At 46.0% G+C, this 27,462-nt stretch overlaps 1 long non-coding RNA gene across 1 annotated transcript in view; it reads right to left on the bottom strand.

The window, feature by feature from the left end:
* Positions 1–27,462, bottom strand: part of LOC138528566 (uncharacterized) — a 217,526-nt gene that overhangs the window by 4,822 nt on the left and 185,242 nt on the right. The window lies entirely within an intron of this gene.

The raw sequence follows: 27,462 nt of genomic DNA, 5'->3' as shown, positions 1-27,462 counted from the left end.
ATCTCACCGTAACTGACCAGTTAGCCCCCTCCTAGTGCAAATCCCTCAATTTAAAAGGTTTTGAGGCTCATTACGAGTATGGCGGTGTAGGAAAAATCAAACAACTCTCCAAAAGTGAGTGGGAAGTTTTAACCATTTGTTTTCCACCTGAGTAGAGGCTATCTTTCTCTGTAGGCTCCATACTCTTTGCAGGTATTCTTCAAGTCGGTCATGGCAATGGTCACAAAGGTGATGTGGAGGCAGTATAGTGAGATTTTTTCTTATTTATTACATAAGGTTTATGGAGGAGAAAAATATCCCACACTCCCGTAAAGGGCGGGCAGCCACCAAAAAAAGAAATTAGAATTCCTAAACACCATAGAAGCAATAGAACCCAAGGAGGGGAGCATTAACCAACCAGTGTTGCCCCCCTCCTTGGGTTCTATTGCTTCAATGGTGTTACTGGGAGAACACCTGGTGTTTCAGAATTCTTATTTTTTTGGTTGGCTGCAGACCCTTTATGTGAGTGTGCAGTATTTGCCCCGGTCCGGTAATGCCTCGGGGCCGATGGTTAAAAGCCAGAGTGAAGCGAGTGGTTTTAGGTAGCCCTGGGGGCTTTACCTGACCAGTAATGCCCCCCTCTGAGGGTTCTTTTATTCTTAGTACCCCAGCACATAGTACCGGGGTACCAATAGTATTGTTTTCTCAAGCTGAGGATCGGGGAGAAGGTTCTACACATAGTCCTTTCTCCCTTTCCATTGTGGCCATTAAAAAGACATAAAAAGTTAACAAACAAAATGGCCACCATGGAACCGGGAGAAGGGACTACATGTAGTCCCTTCTCCATTTCCATGGTGGATAATCGTGCGGCAGAGGTGTGCCTGGAACAGTACTGTTCCCGGTGCCAGTGATGGCCAGAGAAGCACAGGTTAGTGGGGTTGGGGTAGGGAGGAGTGAAGATATGTAGAAAAGAGGGCAGGGGGTAGGGTGAGGGGCTGGGTACGTGGAGAGTGCACTCACATTCATTCCCGGCGAGGGAAGGGTGGCGTCTCTTGCTCTGAGGTGGCTCGGGGTGGGCTCATTCCCTGTGTGGTCTTTCTCTCATTGGCTTGGAGGCTGCCACCCCCCCTCGCCAGGTACTAATATGATATCACACACCAACTGTGCCCTTACCCCGCCTGGTCAGGCAGCAGGCCATACAGCATGCACAGTAGTGGGGCAGACTTTCTTACTACCAGCAGTCATGCTATGTAGCTACTGACCAGATGTTGTAGTGGGGAGCCCATAAGCACAGTAGGGGATCATCTTGTATTTAGGAAGTTCCTGAAAAATCTTTTAAAAGTCATTCATCTCATTGAAAATCCTATAATGTGCTGTACTTGTGTTAAGAGGGTAAGGCCATGGCAGGTGGTGGGCAAATCAAAACCCCTGGTATAACAACATAACCATGCACATGTTCTGTGTGCAGCAGAAAACACATGGAATCAGTTACTAGTTTAGGTTGGTAACCAGCTGACTACAAACAGTGGGGTGTTGCGACACATATGCATTCATTTGAATATTCATTACAACAGAAGTCCCTAGACTAGAAAGCAGATCAATAGTGTTTATTTCCTGAGAAAACGAAATTCTGACAATAGGAAACCATTTTTAATGCATAAAGCATAACACATGCAGTGGTAGACACATTTCATAACAAACTGACAAAGCTGGAGCCTTGACAAAAAAGGATAAAGCAGTATGAGGGAACAAATCACGCACAGTAAAACACAATGGAAAGTGGCGAATAAACATATACAATTTTACAGCAATGTGTCAAAATATTAAAGACAAAACAATTGAAGTAGATATGAAACCTCAAAATGAGTGAAAGCAAACAAATAATGTATATAAACAAAAAGAAAAAGTCAAAACTCTCGACCCATATATAGGGATTTGGCTATATGGGTATGTGGAATGTATTGTCGGTCCCACCTTCTTCATTCATTCATTCATTTATTTCATTCATTTTATCATTGGTAATAGCGCCTTTCACCATAATTATGGTCTCAACGTGCTTTTGGTTGAATGTCCTTGGAAGGACCGGAGTCCAAAAATGTGCTAGAATTTGGGAGGTGGTAGTATGCATTTGCGCATTTCAGCCATTAGAGTCATGCAAGGGTGGCCAGGAGGCTGATAGTCACCCATGTCTAAATGGAATGTGTATGAGCGCAGTAGAGGTATACTATGGACTAAAAGGGAGGATTGTGCTTAAGGAGATAGAGAGTTATGTGGGAAGTTACAGTTCACATTTTTGTTGTTAAAAGTAGCTTCATTCTTATGGCAGAGGTGATGTGCAACAGTGTTTGTGTTATATGTAAGTGCAGGGTTTGTGAAGTGAGCCTGTACCTTCCTCTCAGTTGCGAAGATGCAGTGTGCAATAGGATAAATGGGTGCTACTTAAAACAACAACTAGTACAGACAAGCATATTTGTACCTGTCTCTGCTGTTGCCTTACCCCCACCACCACATCAGACTTCCACCCCATGGGGTGACACACCATGGATAATGACTGCTAGTTCATCAGATAGGGCACCTGTGGTTGTCAAGATGTTTTGGACTACAACTACCATGATCACTCACCATTGACTATGCTGGCTTGGGTTGATGGGAGCTATAGTCCAAAACCTCTGGAGAGCCAAAGGTTTCAGAGCTCTACTCTAAAAGATGGCAGTGTAATGGTTATATGATTTGTTGGACATGATATTGACTATGAATACAAGGAATATAGGTTCTAAAACCTCTTCCTCACTTGATCACAGTGTGAGATCCTGAGCAAATTACATCTTCTCCTGTTGACTTCTGGTTCAGGCAATATTGTCAGGTCTCAGAAATGTGCGAAATGGCAGCATGAGGTGTGCTCTATAACAAAATGAGCCTTTGTATTCTTTGTCGTCAAATTACATTTTAGAAATTACTCAGATGTGCAGCACTATAGATTGATTTTGGTTGCATCTGAAAACATTTCAAACAGATCTTCATATTAATAAAGGCAAACAAGTGAAGATTTAAACAAAGGCGGAAATAATGGAAAATAATCGTTTTGTAACCTTTGCCACAAGAGAGCTGAAACAGTGCAGCCGAAAAATAAAACGTCGACCCCCTAGTCTGATGGGAGTATGCGAACAAGGTGGACTTCACTATAGGCGATCATTTCGCTTTCCCAAGCAGTATCAACATTGGGAATGTTCTTCATTTACACAAGCATTACATGAGGTAGGTTTCAGTATTTGGCCTTAGCTCTGATCGCCAAGAAGCTAAAATGCACACCCACCCATCCAGGGAATTGGGTTACAACGGGAGATCTGGAATGTTTGTTTAAGAATGCCTATCATTTTTTATAAAATGATTTGTTCTGGGAACAATGCAAAAAAGACTATCTTGAGAAATCTCAGTCGTGTTTAATGCAAACCAAATGTTCAACAATTCCGGCATTCCTGCTTCCTCTATAATTACAAGTCATATGATGGATGGGTTTTACTTTCAAGAGAACCTTCTGTTATGAGGACATGCTGCTGGTGATAAGTACAGCGTATTTGAGAAAATAGGACCTTTTCATTGAACATTTGAACATTAACAGGCCGATTCATGTAATTCCTCCCAAAAGTGTCGCACGCGGCTGGCGCACAGCGTGCCCGTGCGAATATCTGCGCCAGCCGCGTGCGATAAAACCAATTCCCGCGCACAGCGTATTCATGGATTCTCGCCTCCAAAAGCAGACGTGGCGCAGAGTGGCGCAGCGACCCTGCAGCAGCGCCAGTTACGCCCCCAAGAAAGCCCTCGCGCAAGGAAAAGCCATCGAGATCGCAAAGCCATCGCAAAAGGCTGCGCCAACACTGTACCAGTTTACCGGACTGGCAAAAGCGGGGAACGCGTATTACGGGTGTCGGGAACACGCATGCGCGAGAAGATTCACACGCGATCGGGCCAGGGGGAGCGTGTGCGTGTATTACAGGGGTGCGCAAGAAGTACTACACGCGAATGGCCTGGGTGCGTGTATTCCAGGGGTGCGCGAGAAGTTCTACACGCGAATGGCCTGGGCACGTGTATTTCAGGGGTGTGCGGGAAGTTCCACACGCGATTAGCCTGGGTACGTGTATTTCAGGGGTGCGTGGGAAGTTCCACACGCGATTGGCCTGGGCGCGTGTATTTCAGGGGTGCGCGGGAAGTTCCACACGCGATTGGGCTGCGTGCGTGTATTTCAGGGGTGCACGGGAAGTTCCACACGCGATTGGGCTGGGTGCGTGTATTACAGGGGCTCGCGGGTGGTTTCACACGCGATCGGGCCTGGGGGAGCGTGTGCGTGTATTTCAGGGGTGCGCGAGAAGTTCCACACGTGATTGGCCTGGGCGCGTGTATTTCAGGGGTGCGCGGGAAGTTCCACATGCGAATGGCCTGGGTGCGTGTATTTCAGGGGTGCGCGAGAAGTTCCACACGCGATTGGCCTGGGCGCGTGTATTACAGGGGCTCGCGGGTGGTTTCACACGTGATCGGGCCTGGGGGAGCGTGTGCGTGTAATTCAGGGGTGCGCGAGAAGTTCCACACGCGAATGGCCTGGGTGCATGTATTTCAGGGGTGCGCAAGAAGTTCCACACGCGATTGGCCTGGGCGCGTGTATTACAGGGGCTCGCGGGTGGTTTCACACGCGATCGGGCCTGGGGGAGCGTGTGCGTGTATTTCAGGGGTGCGCGAGAAGTTCCACACGCGATTGGGCTGCGTGCGTGTATTTCAGGGGTGCGCGGGAAGTTTCACACACGATTGCCCTGGGCGCGTGTATTTCAGGGGTGCGCAGGAAGTTCCACACGCGAATGTCCTGGGTGCGTGTATTTCAGGGGTGCGCGAGAAGTTCCACACGCGATTGGCCTGGGCGCGTGTATTTCAGGGGTGCGCGGGAAGTTCCACACGCGAATGGCCTGGGTGCGTGTATTTCAGGGGTGCGCGAGAAGTTCCACACGCGATTGGCCTGGTCGCATGTATTACAGGGGCTCGCGGGTGGTTTTACACGCGATCAGGCATGGGGGAGCGTGTGTGTGTATTTCAGGGGTGCGCGAGAAGTTCCACATGCGATTGGGCTGCGTGCATGTATTTCAGGGGTGCGCGGGAAGTTTCACACGCGATTGCCCTGGGCGCGTGTATTTCAGGGGTGCGCGGGAAGTTCCACACGCGAATGTCCTGGGTGCGTGTATTTCAGGGGCGCGCGAGAAGTTCCACACGCGAATGGCCTGGGTGCGTGTATTTCAGGGGTGCGCGAGAAGTTCCACACGCGAATGGCCTGGGTGCGTGTATTTCAGAGGTGCGCGGGAAGTTTCACACGCGATCTGGCCTGGGGGAGCGTGTGTGTGTATATCAGAGGTGCACGGGAAGTTCCACACGCGATTGCCCTGGGCCCGCGTATTTCAGGGGTGCGCGGGAAGTTCCACACGCGATTGGGCTGCATGCGTGTATTTCAGGGGTGCGCGGGAAGTTCCACACGCGATTGGGCTGCGTGCTTGTATTTCAGGGGTGCGCGGGAAGTTTCACACGCGATTGGGCTGCGTGCGTGTATTTCAGGGGTGCGAGGGAAGTTTCACATGCGATTGCCCTGGGCGTGTGTATATCAGAGGTGCGCGGGAAGTTTCACATGCGATTGGTCTGCGTGCGGGTATTTCAGGGGTGCGCGGGAAGTTTCACACGCGATTGGGCTGCGTGCGGGTATTTCATGGGTGCGCGTGAAGTTTCACACGCGATTGGGCTGCGTGCAGGTATTTCAGGGGTGCGCGCGAAGTTCCACATGCGATTGGCCTGGGGGAGCGTGTGCATGTATACCAGGGGTGCGCGGAAAGTTTCACACTTGATTACAGCAGGGTACGTGTATTTCAGGGGTGCCGGGGAGTCCTACATGTGATTTTCCAGTGTGGGTCCTCCCAGGTGTTCCCTGTACACCCTCCACGGCCCCTGCAGGCAGCCCACACCACAGGGGACTACCCTGCATCCCTGGTCATGTCCCGCAGGCAGCCCACCCAACATGGGCATGCCCCCCAGCAAAGGCACATGTCTCCTCGCACTAATGATCACCAACTCATGTCCCCTTGCACCCCCACCCCCCAGCAGTGCAGGGGCACCCTCCACCAGGCCCCCACCCATGTCTCCCACCACCCCAACCCCCAGCATTGCGGGCCACCTGCCAGCAGGCCCCCACTCATGTCCCACTCATGTCCCCTTGCACCCCCACCCCCAGCATTGCAGTTCACCTGCCAGCAGGCCCCCACACATGTCCCCCAGCCAACATGTCATCACAATCTAGATCCCTGGCCCTTATGGTCAGCCTCCAAATGCAAAACACCCACTCAAGTATTGCATCCACCCACCTAGAAATGGCAATGACATGATAGAACCCCAATAGCAAGTCTGGAAATGAACACATGGCCCTCACATACACCCAATGGGTGTCAGTGAATCTCAAAACCCATATCATGATATGCATGATACCAATGAGATGATACTACACATTGAAGTTTGATGAAAAAATTGTATTAAAAACAGCATAAATGGAATCAAAAATAAACAAATGACAATGGGAATCAAAAACCAAAAGCAGCATGTCCGTAAAATAATGAAAAACGACAAATCATAATCCAAAGGAAAGGTGTCCAAAGTCACAGTTCAAGAAAGTAAATCCAAGGTAAAAACAAAACCGAAAACCATTGCTCCATGGGTAAATCCAAAAAAAAAATCAAAAAATCCAACAGTCAACTATATACAGATAAACAAAAATAAAACTATATACAAAAATGTGGCCCATTGTCCAAAAGGTCAAAAATAAATTAAAAACACTAAAGGAAACCTACACTAACTACATAACTATTTACAAGGGCAGCGGGCTAGTCCGACGGCTCACTGGTTGTTGTCATGGGCCAGGGCATCATCGAACTCCTGTTCAATGGCTTGGAGGCGGGCATGTTCCCTGGCACCGAGGTCCCGCAGGGATAATGCAGTGTCCAGCTCAAACTCCCTGCGAAGACCCTCGAGGCACTCAGCCCGCCTCAGCGCCCTTTGCATGGAGTTCTCCGCCCTGACCATTGTGAGCCGTTCCTCCTCTGCCCGCTGCCGCTCCACACCTATCTGCTGGCCCAACCGCTCCCACACGGAAGCCACTCCCATTCCAGGGTTCTGTTGATGGCCCCGAGCCATGATGCCTCCCACGTCGAGCCTGCCGCTGCCTCTGACGCAACTGCCTGTGCCAGCACGACGGCATCCAGGCTGATGGAAACCACCGACGCCGTCGTGCACGTGCCCTGCCCGATGATGCCGTCACATCCTCCATCTGCTGGGGTCCAGTTGCTGGTGTGTCCACCCCTGCTAGACCTCCGACTCCCGACTGTGGCAGGGATGGGATTCCCACCGAGGTGGCTGCATTGGTCGGGGAAGGTCCACAGGGGGCCCTGGTGGCATCTGGGCCGGAAGACGGCAAGGAGAACGACTGGCGTATAGTCTCCACAGAGGAGGAGAGGGCCGCCAGATTGGCCGACACATGCAGGAAACCCCCGAACATGGACGATCCCAATTGGGCCACGTCGGCACGGTGCTCTTCGTGATGACGTGCGTGCTCCTCCTGGGAAGCACGCACGGCATCACGAATCACAGCCGTGCGCATCGCGACCCCAATCAGGACCTTCTCCATACGGCCATGGGTCCCTTCGTCCGCAGGTGGAGGGGAGTCAGATGACATGGACATCCCCTCTACCTGCGGACGGGCCTGGGACGGGGCATCCCTGCTGGTGCATGGTGGTGCACCCACAGGGTCAGGGACAGCGACATGCACAGGCCCCTCCACGGTGACCTGTGCTGCCTCCTGCCCCTGCCCCTGGACTGCACCACTTGCACCAGCAGGGATGCCCCCACCAGGCCCCATGTGCGCCTCAGTGGCGGCCTCCTCCTCCTCTGTGGAAACCACCAACCTGGATGGCTCCTCACCGTCTGCTGCCGTAGCAGGCCCCTGTGGGGGCTCACCCACCCCTTCCGCTGCAGCCATGGGGGCATCCCTGCCGCCTTGGTCCACAGCGCCGTCTCCGCCCTCTTCTTCACTAGCCGCTGCGTAGAGGGAGACATAGAACACAAGCATCAGGGTACTGTACAATGGTCCCCTAGACAGGAAGCAATAGCAGATGAGTGCCACTGTCAAAGTACACTTCCAACATGTCACTCCACAACACATGTGTCAGTCCAGGCAAAACACACACAGTGACAGTCATGGTGCATGCCATGGACATTTCCATACATGTCCAATGGACTCTCGAAACATACAATGTAATGGTACTCACATGCATCATGGGTCATGCCTATCACATGCACACACTTCACCTCAGTCACATCCATCTGGCCCCGTACACCCCAATCACAGTGCATACAAGGATGACTAGGCTGCATCAGTGAATCTGTAAATTGTCACAAACATGTGTCATGCATCCATGGCATTCACAAGTCACAGACACGCAGGTCAGGCACACAGACATGGATACCATATATGTACCTGGCATCAGCACCCATCCCTCACCCCCACCCATGTCCAGGAACAGAGACTGCCATGCTCTCATGTGTGCAATCTGCATAGGGCTCCCCATGTCGCATTTCAACACATGCAACAACCGTGCGGTTCACACATTACTGGTCGCACATGCATTACCATGATGTCCCTGCACACATACATGCGTACATGGCCTATGTCACACATGCAGGCAAGTATCAGACAACCAGCACACTGAACATTCCCTGTCTCACACAGCAATGCTTGGCCACTTACCGCTCAACTCCAGACGGGTCTCCCTCTCAAGGACCTGGGCGTGGAGCGCTGGGTGTACGCGTTCCAGGACCCTCATCTGGATGGAACTCATGCGGCCCCGGCCCCCCTCCACGAGGCGCCGGGCCTTTATGAGGGTCCTGGACCTCAAGTCCTCCCAGCGCTTCTTGACCTTCTGGATGGTGCGGGTTGCCACCCCCTCCGCGTTGATGGCAACCACACAGTCGGCCCAGATCCTCTCCCGTCCTTCCTTGTTGGCGCGGGACGATCCAAAGAGGGCATCATACTGCCCCAGGACTTGCTCCACCAGGACACCAACTTCGGTGGCAGTGAAGCTGGTGCCCCTCTGTCCCTCTGGCCGGGGGTTGCCACTGGTGCCAGATGTTGATGTGCCCGACATGGCAACCCCAGGGGCAGGAGTGGGTGGGCAACTGGGTCCTGGGGCTGGGCTGTGGAGCAATGTTATCCGAGTCGGGAGTCTTCTGTTCCAGCAGGGGTGGACACAGCAACTGGACCCCTGCAGATGGCTGATGTGCAGGCACCAAATGGCAGGGCACGGTGGCAGCAGGCAGGCAGGCAGGCAGGCAGGCAGGCAGGCAGCAGCAGATGGCACGTGGGAGGCTGCTCGGGGCACTGGGGGGCAGTGATTCGGCCTTCTGGGCAGGATTGTGGTCTTCCGTGTGTTTTCGCGTGGCCAGCTTGATACGGAGTGATTTGGCACGTGAAAATCCTGCATGTCAGCGTGAAATTCGAGGAAAGGGCCTTAGCGCGTAAGCGCGTCAGCACGCGTACGCGATTTCATTGGACCAAAGGCCCTTACAGCGTAAGCGCGTCTGTGGTGTTTCGCGCACGGGCGTTGCCCTTGCAGGGCTTGGAGATCCCGCGTGCCTTTACACTGCTCTGTATGTGCTTTTCGTGTGGTGCGTGTGTTTTCCATCCGTTGGGGTTCACACGCTATTACTTCACAGCGGGTGTTGGCTACACGTTCTTCTACACGCAAGGCAGACGGTGAGTGGTACCCCGCTCCTTCCCAGGCCCGATCGCATGAAGAACTTCACGCGAACCCCTGGAATACACGCACACGCTCCCCCAGGCCGGTTCGCGTGTTAAAACACCCGTGAGCCCCTGGAATACACGTACCCCGCTCCCCCAGCCCCGATCACGTGTAAAAACACCCGCAAGCCCCTGGAATACACATACTCCGCTCCCCCAGGCCTGATCGCGTGTAAAAACACCTGCGAGCCCCTGGAATACACGTACCCCGCTCCCCCAGGCCCGATCGCGTGTAAAAACACCCGCGAGCCCCTGGAATACACGTACCCTGCTCCCCCAGGCCTGATCGCGTGTGTATACACCCGCAAGCCCCTGGAATACACGTACCCCACTCCCCCAGGCCCGATCGCGTGTGAAAACACCCGCGAGCCCCTGAAATACCCGCACGCAGCCCAATCGCGTGTGGAACTTCACGCGCACTCCTGAAATACACGCACACGCTCCCCCAGGCCCGATCGCGTGTGTAAACACCCGCGAGCCCCTGAAATACACGTGCCCATGCCAATCGCGTGTGAGAAGCTTCTCGCGCACCCCTGAAATACACGCGCACAGGCCAATCGCGTGTGGAACTTCACGCGCACCCCTGAAATACACGCGCCCAGGCCAATCGCGTGTGGAACTTCACATGCACCCCTGAAATACACGCACACGCTCCCCCAGGCCAGATCGCGTGTAAAACTTCGCGCGCACCCCAGAAAAACACACACACGCTCCACCAGGCCCGATCGTGTGTAAAACTTTGTGCGCACCCCGGAAATAAACGCGCCCAGGCCAATCGCGTGTGAGAAGCTTCTCGCGCACACTTGAAATACACGCGCCCAGGCCAATCACGTGAGGAACTTCACGCGCACCCTGAAATACCTGCACGCAGCCCAATCGCGTGTTGAACTTCACGCGCACCCCTGAAATACACGCACACGCTCCCCCAGGCCCGATCACGTGTGTAAACACCCGCGAGCTCCTGGAATACACGTACCCCGCTCCCCCAGGCCCGATCGCGTGTGAAAACACCCACGAGCCCCTGAAATACCCGCACGCAGCCCAATCGCGTGTGGAACTTCACGCGCACCCCTGAAATACACGCACACGCTCCCCCAGGCCCGATCGCGTGTGTAAACACCCGCGAGCCCCTGAAATACACGCGCCCAGGCCAATCGCGTGTGGGAAACTTCTCGCGCACCCCTGAAATACACGCGCCCAGGCCAATCGCGTGCGGAACTTCACACGCACCCCTGAAATACACGCACACGCTCCCCCAGGCCCGATCGCGTGTGGGCCTTCTCGCGCGTGTAGGACTTTGGCGCACATTTTTTTCCTGCGCAGGGACGCTACCGCCTGCTTTCGTGTGGCGGAAATGTATGGCCCTGTGCGCGTCTTTGGCCGTGCGCTGTTTCTCCCTATTTGATTCCATGAATACGTGTTGTAGGCGAGCTTGTGGGCGTTCTGCGCACTTGCCTCCTGTACTTCCCCCGTGACGCCCACATTTTCACGAGTTGTTCCCCATTCTGCGTGTGACGCCCCGTGTTACGCCTACTTTTGTTATCTGCGCCGTGCTATGTGCGAATTCGCTGTGGCCTTATCGCACGGCGTTCGATGACCTGTGCGCCAGCGTGCGCCGCGCACTTTTTCAGCACACATCCCACATTTCGAGCGTGCACGGACTTCCATGAATAGATGTGCGATGTTTTCTGTGCGATAATCGCACTTGCACTGCGATAATCGCACTTGCACTGCGATTTTCGCTGTTTCTCTGCGAATCGCACGTTTTCGCACGCGTGCGCTGTTTTTTCGGCGCACGTTGAATCCATGAATCGGCCTGTAAGTGTATCAATATACACTTTCTCTGTGCTGATAATCATCTACAGAGAGTGAGGGGCCTTTTAGAAAAGAAATAGCCCCATTGTTTGACATGAGCAAAGCTTGGGGTGAAAGTAACACACAACATTGATTATAGCCCTGGTGTGCCCTTTTTTGCAAATAACATAAACTTAAACTCAAACTGACCAAACTATAATCCGTGGAGGAATCTTTAAGTCAATCAATGTGTGTTATTCCAGACTTTTCCCACAAAACCTTGCCAACTGGAATAGGAAAATAATGGGCTTAGTACATTACAAAGGTTATAACTATAAAAAAAAACATTATTTCACAGCATGAAATTGTGTAAAAAAAAGATAATGCACACTACTCTCCTAAACAAATTAAATTGTAATAATTACCCTCTGATTTTTTTATATTTTTTTAACCAATACATTCCCAGTGCACATTGCGCATACAGGATCCTGCGTTTCTGCAAGGTCGTCCAATTGCCTTTAGCTCTGCAGGTTTGACTTGTAAGCATGCTTCCACGATGTTTCTGCCTCTCACCACCTGTTCTTTTAACCATGAACTGTGGGTACAAACGTAATTTGTGCAGGGAGAACAAAAAGGGACACGTTTGTCTTCCTTTGTGCCATATCCATATCATGTGTCCAAAAAAGAGGCAGCTTCACAGCGAGGACATTCTAGGGAACCAACAACAGCACAGGGTATATGAGTACCCCCCAATAGGACATACACACATCTACTTAAACCCCATTGCATTTTGGGGCGTTCCCAAAATCAGGGGTGTTGCTATAGCCCCTCATCCCCTGTAGCAATGCCTCTGCCCAAAATGAAGCTTAGTATGTATTGACGCAATCATTGCAGAACCCTGTCTACACTAGCGGGAACACAGTTATAAATAACCATTCCATTTCTTCTTGTGAGTGGACCGGGGGAAGTATATTGAGCCTAGTTTGGGGGCTATAATAAGGGCAGTATCCTTCACAGTAGTCAATCTATTCTCCAATTCCTGGAACAGTTATGCGTCATGAGTTAAAAAGAAACGAAACCGTATTATCACTCAATGTAATGAATGATTCTTTGAGCGGACCGTGGCTTGGTGCTGATAAGTATGGCTGCCTAAGAGCTTCTCTCCCACCCTTGCACCTCATCATATGGACCCTGCTTCAACCCTACCTTATGTTTTATCATTCTGGTGCTGCTGCTTACCTGTCTTCGCCAGCACCATGGCTACTCTGGGTCTTTGTCCCCCCTGTGCTCGATCCGGTGCTCCTGTTGGCGTTCCCAGCTGCAGTGGTGGGCCTCTATTTTACTAGTATGAAGTGCCATCTAATGGCGACTTACGTGTTTGCCTCATATTGGCATTGAACTTGCATTTTAGGTTGTTATTACTCATTATAAGGCATTGTGTTGGCATTTTGGTTTTTGTTTTCTTTTCTTTGCTACGGCCTCATTGCTACTGGTAACATACTGGTATTTTCCTGGCTGTAAACATGGATATTTTATTTTCTACATATTTTTGTGCACATCTGGCAATTTATTTGCCTAAACTGCATTATTTTAGTGCTGCAATAATGGCTTTGGGTAGAGTTGAGCAAAAGGCACCTGCTGCTAAGGATGGTCAAACTGTGGCACTATCTTCTATTCACAAAAGACCAAATAGTGAGTCCCCTCCCCCACTAGCTACTCCGGATCCTTGCATGGACATGCTTTTACAAGTAATTTGATCACGTAAACCTCTTATGGACGATAAAAACCAGAAGCTTTACAACTGGACAAAAGATGGTATATGTTTGAAAATAAAATGGAAGAGATTGAAAATAGAATCAGTATTGTGGAAGATATATCTCCGAGAGTTATTCACCTTGAAAAAACTGTCAAGGATCTTCATAAACATGAGGATTTAGAAAACCGGGGGAGCCATAACAACCTTTGCATATCTGGCCTGCCCGAGGGGGCTGATGGGAATGATTCTATACAATTTCTGCCAAAAAAAGCGTCCAGCTCTCCTCAATTTTTTGCCAGAAAACATCCTCAATATTCAGCAGGTGCAACTGCATCTGTCCATCTGGAGGCTGTCAAACAGCATGTTCATCACCACGTACATTGATTTTTTTTAATGCTGGACTATACTCAATCCCTCATTGTTACTAAGGCCAAAGAAAAGAATAATCTTATGTGGAAAGGCAACAGAATCTACATATCACAAGACGTGGCCAAGAGAACAGCACAAAATAGGAAGGAATTCCTTTAATTTAGTCCAGTTTTGAAACAACTCAATTATAGAGATGGCCTTTATCACCCGTGTTCCTTCAAAGTCACTGTTAATGGTAGAACATCTTTTTTTGATGAATCTACATACCTCAAATCTTTTATACTATCACTAAAACCAGACATTATGGATATTTTGCTACCATAAACCTTCTATGAACTCTTTCCTGGGTGCTTCATAAGGCACTCCTGATCACCTTTCTCTGCTATTTTGGATGTTGCAGAGTTCACTCTTATGTATTTTATTGTTATTATCTGGGCTGAGAGTCATTTTTGGTACCACCTTCCCCCAAGTATTTCTATCCCTTTTCCAGGTGAATATTTTGACCAACTCTTACTATTTTTCGTGTCTTTCCCATTCCAACTATCATGCATTATTAATCTTTTCATTCTCTCTAATCTATTTGATCATTCACGTCATACGTTGCACCCTCCAACCCCTTTTGTGTTATCCCCATATATTTACTTTACTGTCTGTTTGGCAGAGCTTCTATAATGCATTGTCACTTGTACATGGGATCAAATGTTTGCTTATTTCATTTTCATTAGTGTATTTTGCATATGTTTCTATATTTTGGCCTTAAAATTAATCAGATCATATATAATGGTGTTTACGTGTGTTTCATGGGACGTTAAGGTTATCAACAATCCAATTAAACATCATCTGATTATCTCCCACCTGAAGAAGTTTAAACCCTAAATTGTCTGCATACAGGACACTCATCTTTCCTTGCCCGAGTCTTTAAAGCTTAAAACATTTTGGATCCAGGAAGTGATTGCCAGCCCCTGTATATGGTAAAAAGAAAATGGGGTTGCTATTATTATTAACAAGAACCTACTACCTCATAAAATCATTCAGAAAGAATATATATGGCCTAACTAATCCGGATCCAGTGTTTTGGGATACCATCAAACAGATAGTGATACAGACCAACCTTATTGTCTGCAGTGATTTTAATTACTCTATTGATCCTTTTTTGAACAGAAGATCTATATGTCTTTTTAAAATGTCTAGTTCTCACGTGTCATTCACACAATGTTTGCAAGAGATTGGACTGACTGACTCTTGGAGATGATCACATCCTACCGATTTTGAATTTACATTTCATTCCCTCCAACATGATACACTATCTTGTCTGGATTATATCTGCGCGGCCAGGTCCCTGTAAGGTGCTATAATTTATTCAAAAATTGAAAAATATCATTATATCAGGCCACACCCCAGTTATTACTTCTTTTGATCTCCTAGATTTTCAAAAATATTTCAATAGGTGGACATTTAATAATTCCCTTCTTGAAGATGAGCGCTTTGAGCAGTCTTTTCTTACGTTCCAGCAGGAGTATTTCTCTAACAATATGGACATGGATACACCTACGGTCAATAACTGGGATGCCTTCAAAGCTGCTTTACGGGACCATGTCATTGCCTATCTAAGAAAACTGCTTAAGGAACAAAAAAAAAAGATTTGGGGGATCTAGTCAGGCAGGTCACTATTATTGAGAAACAGTACTTTCAATCTCCCACTGAGCTTACCCATCGTAATATATCTTATCTCTGCAATTCCAAATTAACAAAAAGTTAACTGAACAGGCTGCTGGTGTCATCCTGAAATATAAATCTAAAATCTATCCTACATCCAACAAAGCCAGTACAACACTTGTATCCTATCTCAAAAATAAGAGAGATAGAGCTTCTATTTTCCACGTTAAGAATGATGATGGTACTGTTGCTACTGATACTAGGATGATTCTGGAAGTCTTCAAAATATTTTAGGGGAGTCTCTACTCACCAGAATCAGATTGCCCATCATCCAAACTGAAGTCCGTCTTTCGTAATATTGGTAGAAAATCCTACTCGAATGTTGATATTCAATTCTTAGATAATAAAATTACTATGATTCCAACACCCCCTGTGTCCTCATCTTACTTGATCTCTCTTCTGCCTTTGACACAATCAACCATGCCATCCTGCTCAACTGTCCTCATGATAACCTGGGTATCACGTGTCAGGCTCTGGCGTGGCTGACTTCTTTCCTCTCTGATCGACCCACCAAGTTCCAACTTGAGTCCTTCCTCTCCTCTATCTTTATCTCTACCTGTGGTGTCCCCCAGGGGTCTAACCTCTCTCCCTGGATTTTCAACCAATGCCTGGCACTTCTTGCCCACTGCATTGTTGTTCTCTGCCCCAACTTTCAGTGCTATGCGGATGACACTCAGCTAATTTTCAGGCTACCTTCAGCCACCTCTTCTCTGTCTCTCATCTCTGACTGTCTGTCTGCTATACAGGAGTGGTGTGACGCCAATGATTTCTGCCTTAATGCCAGTAAGACTGAGATTCTCCTCATCGGCACTCCCGCTCCCTCCTTTCCTGTCACTCTCTGGCCGGCCTCTCTTGGCCCTCTTCCTGCTCCCACCTGCGAGGCTTAAACTCCAAACTCTCCTTCTCTCCTCACATCTCTGACATCATAAGAAGTCACACTACCAGCTGCACCGCCTCAGAGGTATTCTTCCTTTCCTCTCCTTCCCCCAGAAGCTCACTGTCTACAGAGCCCTGGTTCTCTCTAGGCTGGACTATTGCAAAAGCCTCTTTCTAAATCTGCCTGCTTCTTCTCTCCGTCCTCTGCAACTCATCCAGAACAGGACTGCTAGACTTGTCCTTGGCCTCAAGCCCACAGGTCGTATCTCTCCAGGACTGAAATCTCTTCACTGGCTGTCAGTGGCTGCAAGGATTAAGTTCAAAACCCTGCATTGTCCACAAGGCCTTCTGGGCCCTCAATACCTTCAACTTTCTCTTCCTAAATATCTTCCTTCTTGAGCTCTTCGCTCATCCGCCTCCAACTTCCTCAGGGTCAGTCGCTTCTTCAAGCAACAAGTTGGTGGTAGATCTCTTTCTTCGGCTGGGGCCTCCCTTTGGAACAGCCTCCCTGCATCCCTGAATCTTGAGGAAAACCATCTCCAGTTCTGGAAGTACCTTAACACCATCCTCTTTGCTTCTGCTTTCTCTCCTCCTCTGCCCTGCTGAATTCCTGGCTGAAACTGTACTGGCTACCTGTCCACCCTCTGATCTCGGGCCCAGGTCCCCTCCCCCACCAGTTACACACCTCCACTGCCTCCCTGGCAACTCCCACTCTTGGGGACTGTTTTCTGTATCCCTACAGTCCCCTAACAGCATTTGAAATCTGATGTCTGCACTTACCGTTGCACTTGTCACCAGCTGGCCCAACTTCTCTTATTGCTTTATTTATTCTATTATCCCATGTACTGCACTTTACCCACCTCCTCCCACTCTGCACTTTTCCTCTTGCCCCTTCCCCTGCACTTGCGTGATCTGAATGACACTTGGCCCAGTAGGATCTCTGTCTCTGTGTTCCCTCTGTTCCCCTCCCCTCGCCGCATTGCACCTTGAAACACTTGTGTATAGGCACATTATAAATGCCATATCATATCATATCATATCATGAGATTACCCAAGCTATCAAATACGTAAAGTGAAGGCGCCTGGCCCGGATGGTCTGTCCATTGAATTTTGAAATAATTTTTCCAAGGTTTTAACCTCTAGTCTCGAAGCTCTTTTTGCAAATGTTTCTAAAAATGCTCTTCCTTTTGCTCCTTTACAGAGGCACTATTAATCCACTTCCCCAAATCACAAAAAGATACTGATCTCCCTAAAAATTAGAGACCCATTTCCGACATTGATGTGTAATGTAAAATGTTTGCCAAGTTTCTCTCAAACAGAATTGAAACTGTAGTTTTCAAAATAATCAAACCATATCAGATCGAGTCAATCAAAGGGAGAAATATTGCATCTAATGTTAGAATTTTATTTGATGTGATGCATCTTGTTAAAAATGATAAAAAAGATAGAGACGGATATGCTGCTATCGCATTGGATGTTGAGAAAGTCTTCGACTGGTTGGATTGGAATTATCTTTTTCACGCTCTCATATGGCACAGCTGTGGAGAAGGCTTAATCTCCCTACTCGGATCCTAGAACCTCGGTTTTTATTAATGGACAATCCTCATTATTTTAGATCTCTCAAAAGGGGAACTAGGAAGGGTGCCCATTATCCCCTATACTGTATGTTCTGTCATTTGAACCCTTATTGGAAATGATCAGAAATGATATACACATTCCTGGTGTCAAGAGTGGTAAATCTGAGGCCAAAATTGCAGCTTATGCTGACGATATACTTATTCTTCTTAAAAAACAAACAAATACAATCTTCCTAACTACTAAATAAACTGGATCTTTTCTCCTCTGTTTCAGGATATAAACTTAATAAGGATAAATCTGACATTCTGACTCTTAATTCTTTTTGTATTAAACATAATATAGATCCCTTTGGTTTCAGATGGTGTGATCAATCTCTTAAATATTTAGGTTTACAATTTAACTCATCGGTCAGCAGCACAATTACATGTAACACAGAAATCTTGGTTGGTAGACTAAAAGACCTGACATCTGCTTGGTTCCCACTATATTTGTCATGGTGGGGACAATTCAAAACTATTAAAATGATGCCATCAGCTTTTGTTCTTTACTATTTACAGTTGCGTCCTGTACTCCTTATTTCCTCCTTTTTTAAATCCATTAAACTAATTGCTGGTCAATTGATTTTAGCAAGTTTAAGTCATCATACGTTAATTAGGAGGTTTGTTTTCCTGACTTCAACAGTTACCATAATTCATTTGTACTGAAACATGTCTGGTTCTCTTCCTTGGAAAATATGGATATCCCTTCTTGTTTAATATGGAAAATCACATGGTTTCCCCAATCAATTTAGATGATTCACCTTATATTTCTGGTTATTTCTCTTCTAGATTTTCTAGCCCCATTAAAACTTCCAACAGTGCCCTTCAATGTTTCCTTGTCCATCTCACTAGGTCTCCTTCCCATTGCTTCTCATCTTATTTGTGGCATACCAAGTCCATCTCTATCAATTGGAAAAATCTGTGTCGCAAGCTATGGCTAAGCAAATTTGTCAGGTATATACACCACATTTTCCGTGGTTTAAATATGATTTCTTTTCTTGACCTTATAGACAGATGATCTCTTTTTTTCGGCAGAACTTGCCTTGGTAGTTTTGATTTGTATGTCAATAATGAGTTAGTACCTGATCACATAAGGTCACAATGCTTGGCAGTGGCTTCTGGTACTAGAGCTGCAAAACTGTATAAGTTGTTGTTGCATAACAGACCAACAAATTTGAACTTGTCTTCAGAAATTCAAAGGGAGGTGGATTGTGGGCAATGTTTGATGATGAGATTAGAGTTCGGAACTGCTCTAAAGTTAAACTTGCTTCTACATCGGCTAACATCACACAAAATATTGTTTTCTTCATACAAAGAGCTTTTATCACTGTGATGAAAATGCATAGGTCCAAACATGGATCTGATGGTATTTGCTGGTCATGCCAGAGCTTGCCAGGCTCCTTTAAACATATGTTCTATTAATGTTCCAATGTTCATAAGTTCTGGCTAGATATTTGTGTACAACTTAGAAATGTTATCATTGTCCTTTTCAAACATCCTATTGGGTAACAATGCACTTAGTATTGATAATCCTATGCGGGCATTCTTTTCAATGTTTGTATTGTCATTGCCATTAAATTGATTACAGCTAAAGATATGATAAATTATTTATAACATGCCTGTACACAAGTCTTTCTAAGCGTGACAAGACAAGGGAGGGGAGACAGAGGGAGGACAAAACAAACAATCTTACTAGGCCTTTTCTCATTCAGATTGTGAAAGTGCAAAACGCAAAGTGCAGGGGGGGAGGGGAATTGCCAGGGGTTGGGGGAGTGCAATCAGGACAGCATTTCTATGAGTAAGTGCCGTCAGGACTGTGCGGCTCTGGATAAGTGAAGGAGGCAAAGGACTGAGGGGTTACAGATACAGCCCCTAAGTGCGTGGTAGGCCCAGAGGCAGCGCAGGGGCTATTAGTCATGGGGGAGCCTGGTACCAGTGAGACTCTGAGGGTAGACAGGCAACCAGTCAGTGCAGCAGACAGGTCAGTTAGCAGGGGAGAGAGAAAGCTGAAGTGAAAAGGAAGCTCTTGAGCTGCTTCCGGAACTTCAGGTGGTCCGGCTCAAGTTTGAGAGGGGCATGGGGGCCATTCCGGAGGGAGGCTCCTACAGAGGAGAGAGATTTACCCCCCACTCCCTGCCTGGAGAAGAGTCTAACCCTCAGAGAGTTGGAGGTGGCTGAGTGAAGGGCTCGAGAAGGAAGGTGTTTTTCAGAAGAGAGAGTTGAAAGTAGTGCAGGTCCCAGCCCCAGAAAGCCATGTGGACGATGCAGAGGGTCTTGAACCTGATCCTTGCAGGCACCAGGAGTCAGTGGAGAGATTCCAGGGCTGGAGAGATGCAGTGCCTGGGCTTGAGGCCAAGGACAAATCTTGCATTCCCTTTCTGGATTAGTTACAGAGGGCAGGGAGTAGAGGATGGCAGACTGAGAAAGAGGCTGCTGCAGTAGTCCAGTTTAGAGGGAATCAGGGTTCTGGAGACAGTTAGCTTCTGGGGGAAAGTTAGAAAAGGAATAATACCTCTGAGCAGGTGCAGCTGGAAGTGGGCCTTCTTGGCAAAGTCTGTGATGTGTGGAGAGAAGAATAGAGTGTAGTCGAAGATGACACCAAGGTATTTAGCCTCAAGAGAAGGCAAAGGAAGAGGGCCCAGGGAGGGCAGCCAGAGTGAGAGGGGGAAAGCAGGAGCAGGAGCCCAAAGAGAAGGATCCCAGTCTTACTGGCTTTAAGGCAGAGATCGTTGGAGGCTCACCACTCAAAAATCGCAGATATAGACAGCCAGAAATGAGCGAGAGATGAGAGGAGACTGAGAAGAGCCTGAAGTAGAGATGCATGTCATCTGCATAACACTGAACGTTAGAGAAAGTACAGATAAGGTGGGACAAAGAAATTTCAATATGTATCTGCTAAAAGCTGGTGGAATAATATCTGTCATGTTCATAGACTCGAACATTGCATGGTCAAGCATCTTAGTATGTTAACAACACATGACTCCAAATGCTTTTATTTTACTAACTACCTTGATTTTCATAACATGTCTACACATGGTTAATGAGATGTCTGTGATAACTTGTTTTCCTCAAGCATGTTATTTCAAATGGTGATGTTTGGTGATAGTTGCGCCTGTCTGCCATATTTCATCAAACACGTTTTTCTTTCCTTCCCCTTCTTGTTTGTCTCCTATGTCTGTGTCCTCCCCTGTTTGTGTTATGAAACATTATACCTAGATTGCAGTGGCCACAGCTATTATATGTATATTAGTTTATATCTGTTCTTATAGCTAATTTGTATTAACCGTTTGTCGTGATTTCTTATATTGTACCATTTACTAAGTCCAATATGCATGCCCTTTTCATACTTTCATTGTTGTTACCTATGTATTTCTTTTGTTCAACTACTGCTTGTTTTACCTTGCTATTCAATATTATAATAATCTTTAATAGAAAATGTATCAAACATTAAAAAAATAACGTTTCTCTGAATTGAGGTATTGGCTGTTAGCATCCGGGGTGAACTGCAGCCAATCAGGTTGCTTGGATTGCAGGCTCAATACTATGATCCATGCCTGTATTCTGAGCAACCTGGAAACTGCTTGCACCTCTCACACTATTCACCCACACATCCCACTTCTTCCCCCTCCCTCAACTTCCCTCCTGTCACAGTCCGTTCACCCCATTCCTCTCCACTTACCTTATTTCTCGGATAGCAGTACCACTGCCGCCACCACATCCTGGTCCACCAAGGAAATGGAAGCCTTACCTCTCTACAGTGGCCATCTTAACTATGTATTTTGTTTGAATGAGCTGGATGAGGCAAGCACGTCCCGTTTGTAGAGGAAGAGCCAAATACCCCTACCAGAAGCTCCTACCCCATGTTGCTTATATGTTGGGAACCGGAAATTGCGACATGTGCAGTACCAGTGAGGATGCCTATATGACAAAGAATCCTCGAGACAAGGTATCTATTGAGAAAACCCTATATGCATTCACGAAGAAGTAATGGTCTTCTGGAAAAAGTCCTGAAAGAAGTATGAAAATTAATGAGAAAGAAGACTGGTGACACCACATGAAGCAGAATTGACGCACCCCGAAAAGAGACAAATGATAAAGGAATATAGATACTCTATAGGATCTGAGGATGAGGTATCAAAGAAAAGCAACATTTCATGATCGAAATGAAGATTGCTTGTGCGAAGAAACACTGAAGAAAATGCAGTCATTTTACAATTGTATATATGCTGTAACGCAAGTAGACAAAGTAATCCTGAGGCTGGCTACGTAGTGAATAGATTGCAGCAATGCGTCAATGTATATACATAGGAATATATAGAATCTGGATGTTTCACAATGCACTTTAGAAAACTTGAACCCTGTGAATGGAAAGGGGTTGGAGTGTGGCGCAATTGAAAACAGCTAATGGTGAAGGAGAATTTAAGAAAGGCTGGCTGGCCCAGCACCAACAGTCAGGCCACCGTGGGCTTGTTTGTCTGTCAAGAAGCTACATGGACGTGAGAAAGAAACAAACTTCTGTTTGAGGTGAAATGGAAAAACACTGAAGGTGCCACGAGTTCATCATTTAATATTATTTTATTTTTATGGTCGGATGGAAATAGACTTTGGTTCGAGCTACCCCGAAACAAGAAGATAAGACCATGCCGCACTCCCTTTTATTCTCAGGCACAGTGAGCCTCTACAAGGCCAAGTTCAAATCCTAATTGAATGACAGACCGCAGGAGTGATGATAGATATTGGGCTAATTGAGTGGGGAGGCATGACCAGGTCAACCCTCCCAGCACCTGGGGTAACGAGCTTGCGTGCTGCTAAGCAAGTGGAATATTTCAGAAGTGCCAACTAATGATAGAGGGCCACGTATCAAAGAGCCCTATAGTTTGTGTAATCAATAGGGTGTTGAGTAGTAGTATGACACGTAAAATGACTTTCACTTGTGATAGGTTTAGTTGTCCACCTGATTTTAGAGACCCAATCAAAACCCTGTCAGTATGGAACGTATACCTAGATGTTCCCTTTAAGCCTATCACATCCCCTAGTAGGTTTTTCTTATTAGCCACGTAGGATGACGTCAGTAGTGACAAATATTTAGTATGAGAATGTTGTTTTTTCATGTAATACTTTGAGTGCGAGAAATCGAGCGAACGTCCGTTGATGTCCGTTGTAACTCCCTGTTTTAGATAATTGTTAATAAAACGGTACTGAGTTTTTCCATATTCTTGAGTAGGTATGATTATTGATGTATGATTAAATTCTGCATCCCCATTCATCTCTAATTATTGCTACCTCGTCTTGAAGGGCCCCAGGTCCCGGGGTTCACATTCATTCCAGTAAAATTGATTTCTGTCAGGAGCCTGGGTTTTCGGAATGAAAACCTGACGTGCTAAAATCAATAAAAACCTGATCCGGCGGGCCCCAAGTTTTATTGAGTTTTATTGCAATATTGGAATATATATATAGCGTTTGATTCCATTTAAACCACTATTAAAACTGTTTTCACCAATGAAAATAATGAAATAATTGAATTAAACATGCAGTGCACTTTAAATATATATACATTTCTCATATATATATATATATATTCAGTGAAAAAACTTTGCAAAAGGAACCTTATGGTTAAATTGCACGAACAAAAACCTATCAAATTCAGTGATAAAACTTTGTTAAAGGAACGTTATGATTAAATTGCACTAATAAATACCAGAAATTTAGAGACAGTTATTGTAAGCTATGCAACTATAACTTGTACCACCGCCATGCACTGCTATTACTGACACCAGGACATCAAAGACGACATCACAAATGACAGCATTGATTACATCACGAATGCCATCATTGATGATATCACTGATGACATCACATATGCCACCAATTGCACTGGAAAGGTTCTTCAAAGGTTTTTTTTTAGAATGTTGCTAGCAACCTATAAAGGGTGATTGTGAGACCTCTCATGAACTACTGCATATATCAAATAATGTACTTATTGGAACACAAACGTTCTATGGAAGTGTTGCTGTTAATTCAGCAATTTAATAATAAATAGATATAGACAATGGCTGCAGTATGCACCATTGAAGTAGAGTACTTTTAATCTGGTAATATTGGCTAATAGAATCATAAATCCAAGCTTATCAGAATCGTTAAACTTGGAATTAACAGTTAAAAATACAAAAATTACTACACATATCTGTTAGTACAAACAATTTCATATGGAGTGCATCAATGCAACCAAATGTGAGGCACAGACAGGAAAACTCTAGTAAGAAGGAAACAAACACCACAACCATAAAATTACAGATTAGAGGTCATCATCATGTACAAAAAATGAATTGTCCCATTAACTCAGGCCAGAACCTAAGAAAAGTACGTTTAGAGCAGAGCAGAAGGCTAAGGTCTACACATACCACAGCTTTACAGTATGTGTATAATGTTTTAATGCAGCATGAGTATATCACATACTCTGCTTTAAATTTGTACTGTCACTAAACAAAAATAACCATTCTGGATAGGTGATGTCATCAGTGATGTCATCAATAATGTGAGTTGTGATGTCATCTTTGATTCCCTAAATCTTAGCAGTGCGTGTCAGTGGCACACGTTATGGCTGCATAGCTTAGCATAGCTGATACATTAGTTAGGTTTTTCGATTTTACCATACCGTCCCTTTAAGAAAGTTTTTTCACTGAATTTCATAGGTTTCTACCGTTGCACCCTAATTTTGTAGACGTTCCTATATATCTATTGTGAATTGTCACATCTACAAATAACTCCCCCTCCAATGTAGCAGCTCTACCGTCCACAGCCAGTATATACAGCATCAACGTAACCCAAAAACATAGGAGACAACACAATATTGTGTACTGTAAGGATATTTGGCGTGTTACAGCACAGAGTACAGCACTACTGCACAGGTAGCAATTTTTTTTGATGCAGCACCACCACATGGGTGTGGTGCATTGCTATATGTGTTGCCAGAGTAACATGGACATATAAGTAAAGACAGGCTATTCAGTCAAAAACGATTTTTACATATAAGATGCAAATCTATTTTTACAGTTAAAAGCACACATGTGCACATTCAAAAATGCACACTATTTTTCACCTGAAATGCCTATGTTGCAATAGCTAACATGACTAATAAAACTTCATTTAACATAACCCACTAATACAAATGTGTCTCCACTGCAGAATTAGGCCTATTCTGAAAGTGAACTTTTAAACGCACATTCATTTTTTTTTTCTCTGCTGCCCTGTCCACATAACTACAGGAAGCAAAGAGCTTGAAGGAACAGGAAATCAGTTTGTTACAATTTTTACTGTAGAAATGAGCCATTGTGTAGTGAGGGAGGAGATGACATGATTGATTCTGATTGGAGCAGCGTCATAGCAAGTATCATGCTAGAGGCTGTGATTAGAGTTTTGCTGGGGAAGCTTGAGGAGAGGGGGAGAACAATCGAGATCTTGCAGAGCTGGGAGAAGGACCTGTTTCCTGGCTGAAGCATTCCTGCTGCAAAAGCTGAGAATTCCAGGCAATAACCCCGGTTTGAGAACGGCAGACGCTTGTTTTCACTGGGGTTAATCTTCAAGGGAGCCAAATTCAGAAAGAGAATAGCCGGAGAAAACTCATGCTGAACAGATAAGGTAATTACAGAAGTGTGGGAGCTGTGCGAAAGTGTGCGAAACTGTTCAGTCAGTGTATTCGAGGGAGTCCCAGTCCCTTATCAGCATATTTAATGTTACCAATTGAATATATTCTCGCAGTCCTCTGTTCATTTTATCACAAATAATGTGGTACCATTTCATTTATTTCTGTAAAAAAGGGTTAAACTGTGTTTAAAGGAAATTTATATAATACAAAAATATCTGAAAACAGATAGCTAGTGTGTATTATTTCTCTCTTTCATTTTGCATGGGAAAAGGTTTAAACGTGGGTAGATTTTTAAACAGTGCAATTGTCATTTTAAAACAGATGTGTGCATGATTATATTCAGTATGGACAGTTGTGAGTGACTGTTTGTAGCATAGCTTGTTGGAGGTACATGAGCCAACGGGAAGAGAGACTCTCTGGACATAGTTCCATACCGTATATAAGGTAGTGGAAATTACCACAAAAAATACCACAATAGCCCATGGTGGCACACAACACTAACACTGAAAATGTGGTATCCCTAAAATGTAGGCCTGAGGTCTCTCTAGTGATCAAGAACAATCTAGATAAAAAACAAGGGATGTTGGATATTGGGGCCACAAATAAACCAACCACGCAAATTATCGCGCACATTATCTAAATAGATCTGAATTCTGAAATAATGCAATGTATTATTGTTATGTGTGATCCAATATGAATACAGAGAGTGATTATTGCTAAAGGTATTTTGGCGGTAAGAAAATACCGCAAAGCCCCAAATATCCACAAAATACCCAACATATTTATGGTGCGTTGCAGGCCGGGAAAGTCATCATAGAGTACCTACTGGGCGTGGCAAGCGTGTCTCACACTGCCATTTGCACATTAAAGGGAACCCATTTTATAATAGCAGTGTGCCACTAAAAACGAATTTCAGAATGTCACAAAGGGAAACCACATTTTCAGACCTAGTACAATATTTAGAGGCAAAGTTGTTTGCACATGGGAAGTGGTCATCGAACAGCACCTTAGAATGGCGTGACCGCATTCAGGGTGAGGTGCAGAAAGAAAAACTAGACAATATTTTTGCAGAAGGCAGCATAATTCAGGTCTGCCCTACAAGATTATTGAATGCAGCCGATAAAAGTGCAGAGAAAGACTGTTTAATACGGCTATGCGGCAAAATATGGTTTATTTTGAATAAGTCCCTGCGAATGCAGGAGAATGATACCCAGCTAATTAACAGGTTAAAGACTGAATTAGATGGGGCAAGTAAAAATCAGGAAATGTTAAGAGCAGAATTGGATGTATGCCAAAAAGACATGCAATTAAAATGCAGAGACTTTAATGCTCAGTTATCCAAAAGCAAGAAACAATTTGAGGATAGTGAGCAAGAATTGGTACACTTAAAAGCCTTAGTGGACCACATTAGACAGGATAAAGATGAGGTTGTTTCAGAAATGCAGATTTTACAAAAAGAACATTGTGAAAAAGAATGTGATCTCCAGAGTGCAGAACAAGAAATGATTAAAATGATTCAAGAAAGAGACAAGAGAAATAAAGAGTTCAATGAATGCCAAATGCAAATGTGCGACATGCAGGAGGTGATTAATAAGATGAGTGATGAAAACAACTATTTGCAAAATGAAGCAAACAGACTCCTTAAAAAGTGTAAGGACTTAGAACAGCAAATGTGCATTCCCAGGTCCCAGGAGAGGCGGCAGGGTACCACATTCAATGGAGTGGAGGTGAATTCTAGCTCTGCCCAAAGAGCTAGTGCTCCAGTGACTGGGCCGGTGACTGAACTTGGTTGCAGCGCCCATGGGGGATTTGATACTCCCATTGGGGGCAGCCACCAATATCA

The sequence above is a fragment of the Ambystoma mexicanum genome, chromosome 7q (genome assembly GCF_040938575.1).
Source record: "Ambystoma mexicanum isolate Mex_15411 chromosome 7q, UKY_AmexF1_1, whole genome shotgun sequence".
NCBI lineage: Eukaryota > Metazoa > Chordata > Amphibia > Caudata > Ambystomatidae > Ambystoma > Ambystoma mexicanum.
The sequence above is the reverse complement of the archived record's forward strand: the minus strand, read 5'-3'. Positions and strand labels throughout refer to the sequence as shown.